The sequence below is a fragment of the Lycium ferocissimum genome, chromosome 8 (genome assembly GCF_029784015.1).
Source record: "Lycium ferocissimum isolate CSIRO_LF1 chromosome 8, AGI_CSIRO_Lferr_CH_V1, whole genome shotgun sequence".
In the NCBI taxonomy this organism is placed as follows: Eukaryota; Viridiplantae; Streptophyta; class Magnoliopsida; order Solanales; family Solanaceae; genus Lycium; species Lycium ferocissimum.
Window position 1 is genome coordinate 6988111 of NC_081349.1, and position 5826 is coordinate 6993936.

At 34.6% G+C, this 5826-nt stretch overlaps 1 long non-coding RNA gene across 1 annotated transcript; it reads right to left on the reverse strand.

The window, feature by feature from the left end:
- Positions 1-819: 819 nt before the first annotated feature.
- On the reverse strand, positions 820-2435 carry LOC132067155 (uncharacterized). The gene is made up of 2 exons (XR_009417077.1): positions 1339-2435; positions 820-1302 (listed from the first exon to the last, which is right to left on the reverse strand). It is a non-coding gene; the product is annotated as an uncharacterized LOC132067155 (long non-coding RNA).
- Between the last annotated feature and the right edge of the window lie 3391 nt (positions 2436-5826).

The following is a 5826-nucleotide window of genomic DNA, read 5'->3' on the forward strand; positions in this document are numbered from 1 at the left end:
TAACCCCGGCCTCGAAAATGCGAACCGTTATAACCATTTATTTTGAAAAGATTTGAATATATTCCCTTTATATATAAGGTAATTTAGGTTCGGATTAGGATATCCGGATAGAAATAGGCTCCTTTATATAATGATAATGTATCTTTTTGTTTGTAAAAGAAATATTAAAACTTTTTAGTTTGGGAAAGTGTGTGTGTATATATATGTTCATGTCCAATCACACACTTTGTTTCGGGTCCACCCGTATAATACGTTTAGAACGTTTTATCCTAAAACCTCATATTTACAAGTGCATTTCCCATTTTGAATAAGTTCGGTTTAGAAATGGTTTGAGTTTTCTTATTGTTTTGAATCTGTGTACATGTGTAAGAAATTAATTCCGTTTTAGGTGTTGGGCTTAATCCCAAAACATTTTTTATGTATATAAAGGAATGTTTTAATCTGGGCCTGACCTACTTCACATATATATTTTGAAAAAAATCGGCGTGGCCTTGGTCCAAAATCTTTGTTCTATTCCACTTGGCTTGGGCCCAAAACTTACTCATTCATTTTTTGGTGTTATTTTTATTCCGAAACTCATCCCAATTCATGTAAAAATATGCTCTTTTAACCTTTGAAACTGTTCTGATTTTAAGGAAAGGCCGTAATACTTTTGATTTTTTTGAAACCCTTTTTTTTCTATCTAGACTTGCATTTATCAAAGTTGTTTTGCTGCTCTTGAAATAAAAATCGTTAGGTCTATTCCGGGGTTTTGAAAATTCTTTTGGGATCCTAAAGTCAACTAAACAAAGATACGTACCGTTGTCCTAAAACGACTGGTTCTAACATAAAAATTCCAATATAATGTGATGTTTTACATGTTCATACAAATACAACATTCAAGATTAAAATAACATAAGCAAAGAGAGGATTAGTCTAGGGGTGCATCAAACCCCTAGTTAACCATTTTCACCAAAGGCTAGGCCTTCATCTGCATCTATAATATCAGCATCTAAACCCCTAGTTGGACTGGTTTGTGTTATGGACGAATTGAAGGCCCAAAAGGTTTGGCTTAGACCAGCTCAAGTGCCCATGCAGTGGAGAGGGAAAAAGAAAGGGAAAACCCAGTTAGTTTATATTTACTTAACTTGTCGTACACATAACTATACACATATATGTATCCAATTCATTCACAAGTCATGCAATTAAAGTATTTGTACATGTGCTATTAGGCTTCACTGGTGGGGATTTAGGAAGTAAAGGGGAAAAGTCATCACCATCCGTATTCCTGAAGCCGCACAAGATCCAAGAGGTTTCATGAACCTCAAGCATGGCAAGACATCAGGGGAAGGCTAAGACCAGACCCCAAAATTACCTTAATTTCCTAGCCAGTACAGTCATGGAAGGAAAAATGATAAAAACAGGGTCTTACACTCATGCACAAGCATGGTATAGATTGACACATATGGACATAGTATAACCAAAAGCAAACAGAGGTAATTAGGTATGGTATGGCCATAAGCAAATTGTCATTTATAGGTATAGTATAACTAGTAGCAAACTGAAACAAATGGGCATGGTGTAAACATGAGCAAGAACCAAAATACATGGTCATAGGGTAAACAAAAGCAACTGCAACATATAGATATGAAGTAAACAAAGGCAAAACCAAGACACATTATCATGGGTGAACAAAAAGCAAACTTCAGTACTAATATAGTGCAAACAGAGGCAAACTATATGTTTATATTCATAAGGATAATGCAGAGTTATTCACCATGTGGCCATGATACAAGGAAAATATATGACTTATGCACAGCCAAGGCAAGCAAACATATAACTGAATTATGGCAATGCTTTAATCTTAGATAAACTTACACAGAATACAGGTTTGCAGGAAGACATGGTCTATGACTCTAATGGACATATCATGGATAAAACTTAAGCAGATGGGATTAGATTTCCATAGTTGGGGCAATTACTTACAGGATAAACAACACACAAAATAAATAATTCTCCAACTACTGTGATACCAACAAAAGCAGAGCACATACATATCTAAATATGCAAGGGAGATACAGGAAGGGGTCAGGGTCCTACTGAGCCTAATGGCCACCAAAGATAATGCAAAGACTACCTCAGAAATAAGCAGTTGCAGATAACACAAGTATCTATAGTGCAAACAGGGCCAAATATAAACAATATCAAAATATTCTAAGTCCAAGTGACCTTATGTAAGATATGATGTCTTTAGGGAGGAGCAACCATATTTAGACACACATATTATAAGCAAACAAAATGCCAGCAGTCCCAGACATGTGTAGATGAGCAAACTATCATTATAAATTCCAACTGATTCCATTATGACAACACAGATGGATCAAATAACAATATGAACCTTATAGAAGATACAAATGCAGAAAGGATAAAGAAAAGTGTGTAAGAAGAATAGTGCATGCTCCCCTCTCCTTATTAGCATGCTCCTACTCCTTATCAATGTTCTCACGTAAAAAAAGACAAGTATTATATGACCTTTCAAAAATAAAGTAGTTTAAGGTTTGGAGTTTTGAATCCCTTTTAGACCTTCCCCATTTACTCCTATTCTATTGCAGAGAACAGATTAATCCCATAAGAAAATGTGCATGAATTAGCTCATCATTCATAATTAGTGGCCTACCCTTAACTCTCTCACCTTTTACCTAAGCAATATTCACAATTCACCTGGAATCATTTCAAAGCTCACTTCTGTTACTGTTATGCCCCTGGCTGATGCTTAATGCTTTTCTAAGGATCAGCGAATTTAGGCTAGTAGGATTAGGGACACGTCTTAAAGGTTCAAGACATGGTACATTATTTAGAGTATAGCAAAGAAAAGCTTAATACATTCCCATGTCATCATACTACTAAATTAAACTAATATTAAGCGACTCCTCTTTTCCTTTCTTTAGTATTCTAGCGTTTTAAGAAACCAATTCAAGCACAGACAAGACTAAACTAATGCATACACACACCCTATGTTAGTCTTATCATTAATTAAGCCTAAATAGATATTACAGGGTCCTTACAACTTATACTATCTAAATAAGACATTTGACTCATTTTCAGTAATCAGTAATCATACATCTACTTGAAGTCTTTCTCACTTTCTAGTTTTAATCAATGCCTACAATCATCAAGTTAATGTGTATCACCTAGTTCAGTCAAATAATCCCTAAGGTACACTTGAGTAAGTCAGTAAGTTCATTTGAATCCAAACATCAAGTATTGTAACCAAGTTTAGTGATTTAAGTGAACAACCATTAATGCAAAGGGAAGTTCATTTTAAACACCATTTGATACAATGATAGGGAAAGGAAACCAAGTGTATAAATATTGTAAGTTGCATCCCATAGACTTGTGGGATATGACATGACAATATTTTATTTAGGAAGATACTTATGAACCAAGTGGGACTTGGTCCTTTTTCAATCTTCTCTCAAGATGTCTTTAAAAAGACTTCCCCATTGTCAAGTGGTCTATACTTACATATCTACACTCTTGGTCCTCTCCTCTCATCCCATGCTAAGGGGGTTGGACAACTTAGACTGTAAAGCCAAATTAACTTAAAATTTTACCTACAAACCTATTTTAAACTCTCTTTATTCAAACAGGACTTAGAGGATCCTATATGTTCAATCCTATTTTAGGCCTAAGCAAACTATGTTATCAACAGTCATTTCTAGACCCTGTTCCTTATCAATGTACAAAACCAGGTTTCATATTTTATAATACAAACCTCAATCTCTCAACTATTCAAGACCTAGCAAGGTATAACTAGACCTGTTTTACTTCACCATCTTCATACTACTTTAAATTATCAAATTGACACTTAAGGTCACCTATTAAACCAGAGCCAGTCCGTGAAGAAACATTAAAGCAGATTCAAGAACTTATAAAACACCAGCATACTTTTATAACATAAAGTTGCTCCACCAATTAAACAGGACACACAATGGGGTTGGGGAAAAGGAACAAAGGGATTAAAGACAACAAAAACAAATTTTCCAGATCCTTGACAACTATTTCTCTCCCATTTTTTACATCTTTCAATCCTTAAGGCAGCCAATAATCAGGTTAAGACCTAACAACCACCTTGCTAGTTAGCAAAACCAATCATATTCATTTCAATCAACTTTAATTTAGACTTGATCCTAAAAGGTTTGCCCCTTCTTTCAAATTCTAACAAACCCTTTAGAGCTTAAACATATAGTCTAGTTTCAAGATATATGACTTATAATATGAGCCATATCAATATAGGTTTGTGAATACCATATCTTTAAGCCAAACAAATTCAGACAGGGGATTGAAACACTCAAACAAACCAAACCAGGTCCATATTCAGGTCTCTAATCACATTAGTTTTAAGATTACTAAAAAGATCTAGGTAGTTTAAAACATATTCTAGTTTAAACTAAGTGGAGCCATGATCACATAAGCTTCAACTACTAGTTAACCAACTAGTTGAGTCATTATTAACCAAAAAGCCAAACTGAATCAAACTCCATTTCCAATTGCAAACTAGTTGAGAAAAACTATTAGTTAGTCCTGGTTATATCTTACTTTATGTGAATGAGATCATTTAGGATGAAAAAACAAGTTCAAGATACATCAACCAAATTTTCTCATAGCTTAAGTTGAAGCATGAAGATCATCTAAGTAAAACAACCTACTGCGAAGACTAATCAACCCATATTAAGAAAGTTTCAACATTGATATTCAAGCTGGTTATACCATCTACTTAAGTAAGTCATAAACTAAGTATATAACTAAACAGGACATCATTTAACAACATAAACTAGTATTAGCAAGTACTTAGACTAAGCAAGACCCAAACAGACTAGCTAGTCTAACAACTTTATACTAAGCAAAATCTAAATGAGGGAAACAAAATGATAAAGAATTACCTTTTATGCGCGGAGAAAAAGAATGGACCTTGGAGCCTTGTGCTTCCAATTTCGAAACTCAGCCACACAAAACACAAAACAAAAGAAAATAATTTTTAAAACTTAGGGGAAACTCCACCTTTTAAGGTCAAAGTTTAAAATTTTTATACTGAGAAGCTTAAACTCAAAATTCTAGCCTCTTGAGGTTGTCAAAAAAAACTTGTGAAATAGTGAGGGTTGGGGTTCTATTTATAGAACCCAAAAAATCTTTCAACAAAGTCAAGCACCAATGTGGTACAAGGTGGTTTTTTTCAGATGCAAACATTCATATTATGAAATTAACGGCTAAGATTACTGAAAAATACAACGTATATGGTTGGATCTGACCCATCTTAGGTCGATCCGAGCCAAACATTGAGGAACCAATAGAAATTTGATCGTACAAGCACAAAAAAATAACAAAGATATAGAAAAATCGAATTGCTTGACTAAAAAATTGAAAGAAAAAAAAAAGTAAGAGGGAAGAGATTAGCACCGCATTTGAAGGGGACTTAGATGAAAAGGCATGGAAACATTAATTGTTACGGTATTGTTTCACCGTAATGGTTATGTAAAAGCTGTTGTTACTCTGAATCCTCTGTAAATTTGCCATTTTAGACACGGAGAGAGACGAGATGATGAAAGCGGCGCCTAGGGTTTGTGAGAAAAGGGAAAGAGAGAGAGAGGAGAAAGAAGAGAGGGGTCTGTTTGCCCCTCTTAAACTGGGCTTGGGCTGGGTCTGGTCTTTGATTTAAAAAGAAAGAGGGGTGCACTTATGTATGTATATCATACGTGTATAGTCACGTATATTAGATGTATACACGTGCATAAGGGGTAAAATGGGTAGACCAAATAAGTGAAAAATGCTGAATATGGATTATTGATC